This window comes from Rhyacophila brunnea, unplaced genomic scaffold (assembly GCF_057557595.1).
Source record: "Rhyacophila brunnea isolate RB1 unplaced genomic scaffold, BYU_Rbru_1.0 scaffold_2, whole genome shotgun sequence".
Classification (NCBI taxonomy): Eukaryota; Metazoa; Arthropoda; class Insecta; order Trichoptera; family Rhyacophilidae; genus Rhyacophila; species Rhyacophila brunnea.
The window spans coordinates 5,991,037-6,002,941 of record NW_028232859.1 but is presented as its reverse complement, the minus strand read 5'-3'; positions in this window follow the sequence as shown (position 1 = coordinate 6,002,941).

Genomic DNA, 11,905 nt, shown 5'->3' with positions numbered 1-11,905 from the left:
ATTCACATTTTATTACATTTTTTACAATTGTAAGTTTATCTTTGACTTAAAATAAAAAATATTTTTCCTTTTAATGTTTTCAGATACATATTTATTAATTAATACAGTTGAAATTGTAAATTATCAAAAAAAAATCTCAAATTGCAAGCTTCGTATTGTTCCGCTAGGTGCCTCTTTAAAAACGGCTCAGTAAAGGCTTCACCTTGCTTTTTTGAATAATTTCTTTAATACATGTTTATCTTTCACTCAGAAAAATAAATTAAGCACATCTTCATTAAATAAAATATTTTTAATGTAATTAATAAATTGCCTCATTTTTGTCTACTAGTCTTTTTAATGCTTTTAGACAAGCATTGATTAATTAAAATACTTTAAAATGTAAACTTTCAATATATTGTATTAAATTGCAAGCTCCATATTTTTTCCGCCATGTGCCTGTAGTAGGCAGAGCATTCACAATTAATATTAAAAGTCATACCTGTCTTACTAAACGTTAATTTTATATTTTCCAGTGCCATTATTGGGGCATCTGTAACAATGTGTTTGTTGAATATAGCATATGATTTATTATTCAACAAAAGTTTGTCAAAACGGAAAATTTCACAATCTTCCCTTCAAATGAAAGCAAATGTTTCCCCGACAACGATGAATGACATAGGTGAGTGGACGTGTGTAATTTAAATAATTGCAACCAACCCGAACATTTCTCTTAGCCCAGTCGCACTTTGAAAATCGTCTCGACTGGGATAGTCATAAATCAAAACTGAGCGCAACATGCAACTTTCTTATCTGCATATAGGCAAGGTTGTGCGAGGACAGTGATGTCACACAACAAGCCAAAATGAATGACGAAGTGCGACATTTCAGAATTCTACCTGCGCTGTATGTCGGGTGAAAATAGCTGCATGTGACTCCAGCTGTTTTTTTTCAAACTAAGCTGCTGCAACCATGCGGTATGCGGCGGTAGATTTAGTTACGTGTGTTTTATGAATTCCAACAAAATCACATCGACATATTCGACGTGTTGCAGTCGATATGACATTATCGTTATTCACAAAACACACGTTACCAAATGAAGCTCTGCGCATTGGTGGAATGCAACTTTTTAGTTTAAAAAACATCTAGTGTTGCTAGCAACAAATCGCACGCGTCTCGGGCTGCGAGTCAAAGCCGACAGTACGCATACGGCTACGCTCCGAATTGGTCATTCCTGTTTAGACGTCGAAGCTCGCCAGTCGCCGCATCCCATGACCCATACATATCCATGTTTTAAGAGGTTATGCGCGATTGTCGCTAGACGTCTAAGTGGGCGGGTTTCATATTATGGGTAACATCGGAGCGAAGTTCCTAGAAGGTTTGATTTATGGCTGTGCAGTAGACGAGGCGAGTTTAGATGTACAAGGCGGCTTCGTGTATCACCATTATCATGGGTTTCATAAAATATTTGTATGCGTTGCATTCCCAAATGATTCCAAAATATTCATCATATTCATAATAATAGAATAAGCATGACAGTAAAAAACATCATTTTATTTAAAGCTGTTACAATGTGCAAATATTCTCATAATAATACAATATAAGCATATAACATAGGTACCAAATTGCAGAAGAAAAAAATCACTACAAGCTGTTGTTATTTTTTCGATATTTGTGTTGAGGAGAAATATGCACAGGAACTGTCATCTTGGCCCAGGCATGCCGCATACAGAGAGGGGAGAGGTTTTCGGTTCCGGACCGGAAATTAACACAGCTTAATTTCGGGGGGGGGGGGAAACCCGGATTACAACATGCGTAATTTGAATTACATGAATACCAATCTTCTGAACATTATACGCGAAAATCTGAGTAGATAATTCATCGCGACGTATTTTGTAGATGTAAATAAACATGGATCCAGAGAGCCTAATACGAGACATGTGAAATTACCAAACTGGGAGAAAATACTTCATTGCTTTAATTTAGGAGCGAACACAAGAGAAATTTGTTTCAGTGACAATATGGATTCATTGCAAGCAATTCATGGACTTAGGTGAGTAATATAATATAATTACGAGGGTGGGTAAATAATTCCTTAGAAAAAAGCATTAAAACAGTTTTTATTTTTGTATTTTTTTTTTATTTCTCAACATAATCTCCTTGGAGCTCAATACACTTGGTAAGACGTTTCTCAATTTTTTTTAAACCGTCAGAAAAATAAGTTTTCGGAAGGTCCTCAAAATAAGCATTTGTCCGATCAATGACTTCTTCATTTGAAAAAAAACGTTGTCCACTTAGCCATTTTTTTAAGTTTGGGAAAAGGAAAAAGTCACTGGGGGCTAAATCTGGCGAATACGGTGGGTGGTCGACCAATTCGAACTTCAATTCTTCAATTTTAGCCATTGATCGTAAACATGTGTGAACACGGGCATTGTACTGATGAAAGAGGATTTTTTTCCTGTTTAAATGAGGCCGTTTTTCTTCAATTTTGTTTTTTAGCTGGTCCAATAAAGATGCATAATAATCCCCTGTTATTGTTTTTCCTTTTTCTAAATAGTCAACGAAAATAATTTCACGTGCATCCCAAAATACAGTAGCCATAACCTTACCAGCTGATTTTACGGTTTTCGCCTGCTTTGGACATGGTTTGCCTTCGCAATCCACTGCTTTGACTGTTCTTTCGTCTCGGGAGTATAGTGGTGTATCCATGTTTCATCCAAAGTCACAAAGCGACGAAAAAATTCATCCGGATTGCGTTGCATGAGCGACAACAGGGCTTTAGAGGCCACCACCCTATTGCGTTTATTGTCGACTGTGAGCAAACGCGGCACCCATCTTGCAGAAATATTTTTCATGCCCAATTTGTTATGTAAAATAGAAATGACGCTACCTTTTGAGATCCCTGTAACCTCAATTATCTCACTCAATCTTCGGTCACTTAACACCACATCGTGGATTTTATTGATCATTTCTGGTGTAGTCACCTCTACAGGACGTCCTGAGCGTGGTTCATCCTTTGTTGATGTAGGACCTCGTTTAAATTCATTTAACCAGTTATAAATAGTTGCAAGTGAAGGAGCAGATATGCCGTGAACTAAATCCAACTCATTTTTTATTTCCTTTGCTGTTAACCCTTTTATATTAAAATGTTTAATAACAGATCTAAACTCAATTTTCTCCATTTTCCATTTTTCCATTTTCCACAAGCAAATTTTTTTTTAAATGTACGAGAAACACACAACAACCCGACCAATCTGATTGAAACTTCGCAGCATACTGAATCGGTAGTGCCGCTGCATGAAAACAAACCGCTTACAGTACTAGTCGCGCCACCTGTCGGCTTTTCTAAGGACTTATTGACCCACCCTCGTATAATGACTATTAGGAAGCAACAACTATAACAGAATCATTTAAACATGTTTTTATGTAATATGATGTTATGAATGAAAAATATATGTAAGTGAATTTATGTTTCACTCACATGAAGGTCTCGAAATGGAACGGAACGCACCGGAGCGCCGTTCCGGCTCGTGAAATTTGTAAAATTATCGCTCCGTCTCGTGGAAAAAATATGTTGACCGTCTGAGCTAGATAGGCCATAGAATATAAAATCTGACACACCTATTTTCATAAAATACACATACGATTTGATGACTATGTAAATATCTTCAGAAAATTTGTTGAGCGCTCCGGTTCGTAAACTTTTCCATTTCGAGCGCTGCTCACATGGCAATTACAGTACACTCTCAGGAATCCGCCGCTCGATTATCCGACAACTACTATAATCCGCCGTATTTTTACTAGTTGAAAGTACAAAATCAAGCTCTATAATTCGCCGGTATTCGATTATCAAATTCAAATTTACTGTTTAATATCTAGTTAATAAACTTAGTTTATAAATATGTGTAATTTAGTAAATACTTGATTTCGATTATAAATACAACCGTTATTTACTAGTACGAATTCTCAAAAAAACTATTTTACGAAATACCTGTTTTAATTTTTACCATATTTTGTATGTACGCACTATAATCCGCCGCTTTCAATGATTGCACACTTGTCTGATTTTTGGGGTGGCGAATTCTGACAGAGAACTGTACTTTTATTTTTTACCAAAAATCAGATCGCTGAAAGTAGGAACTAAAAATTTCAGTAAAAAATTGACAGTAAAAACATAGTGTGAGAAACTAGCGCCACCTCATAGCTTCAACTTCAGCTATAGTTAAAATAAATATGCTTATACATTACTATTATATATTATTGTGTAGGTAGTTTTTTTAATACAATATTTTAAAAATATTAAAAATAGTACTTCAAAAATTATTTAATTACAAATAACAACCAATATAACAAGAAAGTAGAAGAGAAAGTATATGTTATGTAAATGATAAAAACAATTATAAATATATTTTAACACATCCACGAATATTATATAGTTCAAAAAAATAAATCAACCTTTATGGTGCCATCAAAAAGGTTAATCGCACGATACACAGCATCTTGAAATATCACACCCGCAGGGTTACGAGTGATATTTGGTGGGAGCATGGAAATTAATATTTGCCAGTATAGACGGATTGTAAATAAACCCACGAAGAAGTAGAAATAAATGCTTTAAAAGAGCCGTTTAACCGTTCGGACATTTTCGAACGATTTTGAAACCCTCATAACAAAACCAAGCGTTTTGCTAGATCTAGTACTGATATTAAGAATATGCTAATTGAAAATGAGCTTCGCATCATACAATACACCCAATTCTTTTATCTCAGTTACCCTACTCCAGCGATATCCAAACTGGTAGGCGCGCCTCCCTGAGGACGCGTGGAGTGTTGCAAAGGGAGGCGCGAACACAATTAATGTAGCCACAGGTCTGCAGTTTACAAATGCATAGATTATAAAACGGCCGATAGTTATAAACTACACAAAAAAACAGTCCTATAAATTAAAAGGTTGTTTGCAAACCTGCCTGAAAATATGGAGACTAATTTTATAATACCTCACTTTTATACTATTGTGAAGCGCGCTGGCTATCTCGTAAAAAAATGAAATACATGGGTCAAATCATAATATTGAAATTTGAGGCAAATTTGTTAAGGAACGATAATTTTGTTGTTAAACTTGTCTACTTGGTTGAAATTTAAAAAAGAAATGAGTGAATAAATCAATGCATGGACCACTAATGCATTGACCACTAATGGATTCACTGATAAATATTAAAAAAATCAAATTAAATGTTTCTAGATTTTTCGCGACGGCACACATCACTCTTTGTCATGTTGTTTATTTTGCATTGGGTAATATAAATAACAAAATTGCCATATTTTATGATATGCCATATAGCAGCCAATTGATTGCCAATGGCCATATGTCTGCAGATACATTCTTCACAATCAGGTGAGTAAAACAAATATAAGTACCTACCTACGCAATTCTTTTGATTGATTATATCACTATGCATTTTTAATTTACCTGTAGACAACTTTTTGTACTGCTGTTCATAATATCTTTATTTTATTATATTATTGTACCTAACTATTTTCTGCAACTTACCGTTTCAAATAAAAAAAATCTGTAATTGTATTTTAATTCCTAGATAATAAATGATTCATTACAATCTATCTCTATTTACAAGGTACAATACTATAACTTGCCAACGCGGGACAATCTCGTCGTCATGTTAGCAAATGTTTTATTTTATTGAATGGACAATTGAGTCGCTTAGAGTCATAACTCACATTTTGCAATTTTGTCATTTTTTAGTTAAATGTACCAAGTGCTTCTAAAGGCATTAATCTATATAAAGAAAATAATTGGAAATCAAAAGTCACTTTAAACCATGTAAAAATTATTGACAAAGTTTCTGTTGGTGTCATCACTTACATTTTTCAATAAATAATAACCTAACCTAGCCTAACCAAAACAATGAGCTATATTTCTCATTGTGTGCAGTGTGTCTGCAGCTATGTGTATTATATATGTTTAAAAAATAATTTAAATCGACTCACTCACTCATTAATATTCAAGGGAGTTCAATACTTTTCTTTTTTACAAAAAAACAGTACTCTGGTGGTTTTTTTCGATTATCTCAAAACTCGATTTTTGGAATGTGTGAGTTATGACTCTAGGCGACTCAATCATTGAGAATATTACCATCAACAATGCCATTTATCATTCAATTCTAATAAAAAAAATAGAACTTCTGCTTATGAGAAGCAACATAATATTAAGGATTGACTTACTTCAATAACATATTAAGAAAATAGGTGACCTGATTTAATGTGGCTCTTGAAAGCAGTAACTCATCAAAATTGACATTATTAAAGCATGTAACCGTGATATTTTACGATTTCTACCCTACCACGCATATTAAACCCCCCACAGAGCTCGTTTGGAGAGATATCATAATTGATAAACATTGTGAATTTAGATGTCAAACTGAAATAAACTTGAAGTTTATTTTTAAATTGTACTTCACTTAAATTTGATAAATGTTGTCAACATGTGCGGAAATTTAATATACGTACTGCGAAAAGAATTTATTTTTATAATAATATTGAATAAAAATTGTCAAACAATAATTGTTGTGTGATACGGGCTGTATTGTTTTAAAACCGAAGATACCCGACGTTATTCGAAGCTTGTATTCAGGCGAGAGCGACTCAAACCGCCGCTCGCGAAGAGACGTTTCACGAAGAAAAAATATGTACATATTGGTATTTCATTGCAAAAGCATTAATCGAAATAAGATTTCTGGGCGCTTTCCGACAGACGAGCGAAATGGTATATCGCTCCCATGAACGTATAATATAATAAGTCTTAGCCGGTTAATAACTAGAATTTGTTTTTGTATATGAATTAATGACCACGATAATAGATCAGAACACTTTTAATAAATCAAATATAAATGAAATACTTATTTTAAAAAATAAATCTTTTCGCATAAATTGAGTGGGTGGGTGTTCACCGCTCCAGCGCTCTCAAGGGCGAATCGCCTCTGGACTCATATCTATCAAATATCTCATAATAATGATAGCGTCGATATCAGATATGTGATGCCAATCAATAGCAAATTAAAGTTCTTATTGAAACTAATAAAATTGGAACATTATTGACTGCAATGCTCCACAAACAATGAATTATTTTTTGATCTCAATGCTATACAGCTATCTCTTTCCAGGAAGACAGCTCAATATGGTGAACAATCATACGGTAAAATGTAATATTATGTACAATTTACATGTAACAGAGTAGGATACATTATTTGTTACAACAATTAATATCTGTTAATTTGAATACAACCTCCACCCTATGGAAGCCCATATACTACGCTTAGGATTTAGGATTGAACATGGCGATTTACTTAATTACATATATATTGACACCCTCCCAACAAGAATCTCTGATGGAGGCTTGGAGATTCCTTTACAATTATTTCTTAAAGGGAGCGGCTTAAAATTAGCATTCATTACAAGCAGCACTCGGAATAGACCAGAACACACTGGAGCAAAGCTCCAGTTCATGAAATCCTCAAGGATACCGTTCCTTTTCATGGAATCCTCGAGGAGAGCGAGCCGTCTTATAAAATCCTCGAGTCTCGTCAAAATATTTAAAATGGCGTTCCGATTCAGATTGCGTTGAAATTGAGGAATATGAATTGGTAGATAAAAAATAATGAAATAAATGTCTTTCTATGAAACAATAATTTTACCGTACATAATTATTATGTCGATACAAAAAGGGAGCAACAGTAGTAAGCCATAGTAAGCCAAATTGTTATTAGAAATGCAAATTAAATAAAAAATAATTTAATCAAAATATTTTCAAAAAAATCGGAGTAGGTATGTATTGAATAAAGCGGAATGTATTCTACCAGAGGCACATAGCGTTAAAATACGGAGCTTGCAATTTGAGACATTTTTTTAATAATTCACGATTTAAAATGTATTAATCAATAAATATGTAAGTATCTGAAAACATTACAAAGAAAAATATTTTTTATTTTAAGTCAAAGATAAACTTACAATTTTATTTTAAAATATGTCATAAATTATGAAATTGTTAAAGGATCCCATCTTATCATTACATATTATTTTATGGTGATATTTATTTTTCAAATTGGTTTATTAAGTTTTCTATAATTTGATGGAGAGTTTTTTGACTAATTCATCGTTTAAAAATATAAATGTGTATAACTTGATATCCTTTTTATTTATATAAAATCGGCTTCAATATTGGGACCATACCTAAATAAGATTTGAAATAAATAAAAAGGATTTTTAATTTACACATTTTAATTTTTTTTAAAAGCAATGTTTTTAAAATAAATATAAAAAGTATAAATACTATAAATTAGTCAAAAATCTCTTCATTACAATATGAGGCTACTATTTCCAAGCCCGGCTCATTCCAATATTGTCGAAAAATGAACCTTGAATTTCGTTTTGTAAAGAAAAATACATTTTAAAAGAATTTTTAGGTAGCAACCTCAAACCCGGCTTCATTACATACAAAATATCTTTCCAAAATAACGTGAAACTTTCAAACGTGACTTATTCCACAATCATTTAGTTTCAAAGACAGATCATTTCACGTTAGTCAATAGAAGCTCAGCTTTGGGATCACGTGGTTAATAGTGTCCGATACAATTTGCATGTCGATTGTGTTGTGGACCGCTCCTCATATAATTCAAGTTTAAATGTGTTTTTTGATTAATTGAAGGAGTTATATTTTGTATTAATAAACATAATGGACGTTATTGTTTCATCTGTTTGTCCCAAACTTTTCCTGCAATGGAACACTTATTTTTTTTATGTTGGGTAATTCCTACTAATAAAAACCAAAAAAAATTGTTATTAAAGCACATTATTTATTTAGTAAACATAAAAATATGAATAAATAAAGCATTTAATGACTTTGATGATTTTGAGTCCTTCAAGAGCATATCTTCTTGATATCAGGCACAATATTAGTAAGTTACCCGCTTCTCATAAATAGGTTGTAGAAAACGGAAGTAAAACAATAATAGCTTGTTTTAAAAAAATGGGGTACTCTTCTGACAAACTCGTCCAGAAATCTTTGTATTTTTGTTTCAAATCAGAGTCACTAATTAAATCAATTAGATTTTCATAGTCACATGCGCTTAGGCCTACTGGTTTAGCTGTCACAGAAAATGGATTCCGAACCCAAGGAATCGTCCTTACTAGTTTTCGGAAAATATTGCAAAAGAGTTGTTTTCAAGTTATGTACGTGTTCTAAAAATACTTTGGAAACTCTTCATTTATTCATTCAAACATTCATGTAAGGCAGGAAAACAATCAAAATCATTAGATTCAACTGATGTAATATAAAAAATGGAATTTTTTTTTATCGAAAAATGAAATTTTATCTCTTATATTAAAAATTGTAATACTTTTTCCTTGTAATGATAAGTGAACTTCATTGCACTTGGTAAAAATATCTGCCAGATATGCAAGTTTTATCAACTATAAAGGATTTGTTAAAACTTCAACAAAATTTTGTCCTGAATTATTTTGTACCTTCAAGAAGACAAATAACTCACTTCGAATTTCATAATAGTGCTTTTCCTTTGGATAGGCATCTCACTTCAATATGTAATAAAAGTGCTTTGTGTCCACTACCCATTTCATCGCACAAAATTTTAAATAATCTGGATTGAAGTGGTCTTGATTTTACATAGTTTATCTCTTTCACGGCTTCATCAATAACATTTTTTAAATTTGTGGAGTTTGTTTTAGTCACCAGTGTTTGCCTATGCAAAATACAATGACTTCTGGTGTCTCTTGTAGCTACCTTCTGAATACGTGATACAACACGTTTCATCTTTGGTACCATTGCTCGAGCAATTGAGCACCACTATTTCCAAGCTGTTTTTTTTATCAGGTTTATGAACAATATTTATTAGCGCGGCTAACCGTTCTGTCAATCTTGGCAACTGTCTTTAAACTGACAAGACTTGTCAGCCGGTCAGGTAAATACAATATATCCCATTTCTTTCATGCGCACGTTGTGAGAAAAGACGGTCCTCCGCCTGTACTTAGATACTTGACGTCATAAACATCAGTGGAGTTTGATCATCACTCGCCTTTCAATATGAAATAGAAGATATTTAAATGTGTTGTAGTGTATAAAACCTTTCCAAATTGTCGCGTAACACCTATTCAGGTTCGACGGAACATAGTTTGAGAAACGCTGTATAGCATTAAAAGCTAGAAAAGGGGAAAAGAAACCAGAAGGCAAAGAAATGAAACCAAAAAACTTGGTGTTTATCTAAATGTCACAGTAAACGTCATCGAAATTTTTTTTTATTGTTTAAATAATTTTTCTGATTGACGTTTGATCTGAGTTTTGAATAATTGAAACTGGTCATAATTGGTATCCAAAAATTGCTTGTAACGTTTTAGTGGTAAGTATGTCATTTGGTTACATACTTTCATAGATGGATTAATCCAAATTGTTATGTTTCAAAAATAGCTCATACCAACTGTCACTTTCAAACTCAGCTTGATCCAAACATTAAATCCAAAAATGTAAATAGATTCTTTCTTTCCATTTGTTTTCTATTTTAAATAGGCTACACTACAAACTAAAAAATCATACAACTTAGTCTTATATTTGTCTTTATAACAGTTTATTGCATTTTGTCGCAAAATATATTTTTGGGAATGAGCCGGGTTTGGAAATAATAGCCTCATATAGAAAACTTTTTTTTGTGATTTTACCGAGGCTTTGACTGCGACTCGCTGTCATATCGCCTCTTCTCTTCTAGAAGGGGATCCGTCGATCAGGTCCTCACCCCTATTCTGTTAAATAGCTTTATAATTATTTTGCCTAGCTCTTCCGTCTTTCTTTCTTTCGTCTTTAGACGCCAGTTTTTTATGCACCAGAATCGCTCTCCTCCGTATCCCTCCCCTCTGTATTTTCGATACATCGCGTAGGTAATCATTAAATTTCAGATAGTCTAATTCAGACCCCAGCCAAGTCTCTGAGATTAATGCTATTGTTATTTTTTGTCTTATTGAGTAAAGTTCTATAACATTCTTTTTTTGCTTCATACTTCTGGCATTCCATTGTAAAATCTTAATTTGTTTTTTCTTATCCATTTTGTTGCAGAACCTCCCCTAGAATTTCTCCTAAATTTCCTTCTTTGAAGTTTTTGCATACCCAGTCCACTGCTTTAATTATTAGTTGTTTAATGATCTGCTGCCAGTCTCCCCCTTTCAGCAAGACTTTCATAATTTCTCCCATCGCATTAACCTCTGTCTTCCCCTTTGAGTTTTTCTTATTTTTTGTAGGCTTTACGCTACTACCTGTTGCTGTTATTGTTGAGCCTGAAGCTTCTACCATCACTTCTTCTTTCTTTTTGTTTTCCTTTATTTTTTGAATTACTTCACTTTCAACTCTTCGCCATATATGTGAATTGTTCTCGGCAATATTTTCTCCCCAAATTTAATACTGACTGACGAGGTCTTCGTAAGCTCTCCTGTGTAACTTTTTCTTGTCAACCTCTTAAGGTTGGTCACTTTTGCATCACTTTTGATTCCCATTTGCAGTTTTTGGAGATCCATATCAATGTCGACTTTTCTTATTACTCCATAAGTGCAGGAGTCATTCTCTTTAATCACAAAACCGAGATCTTTGAGTTCTCCAGCTTGTTTCACTTTATCTGCTTCTTTTTCGTCTTCTACTTGGATGCGCGTCTTTAAATTTTTGTTGTAAATTTTCTGTACTTTAACTCCTGCCTTATGGAGCGTCTGCGCTATTTTCAACTTTAATGGTATTTTATTTCCCGTCGCTATCATGACGATGTTTTCGTTTCTCTTTGAAGCGACCCCAGAGTCTCTTCTGGGTTTTTTTTCCAGAGGTCACAGTCTGCCATTCTTCTTCTTTTTCTCCAATCACTTCCTCTTCA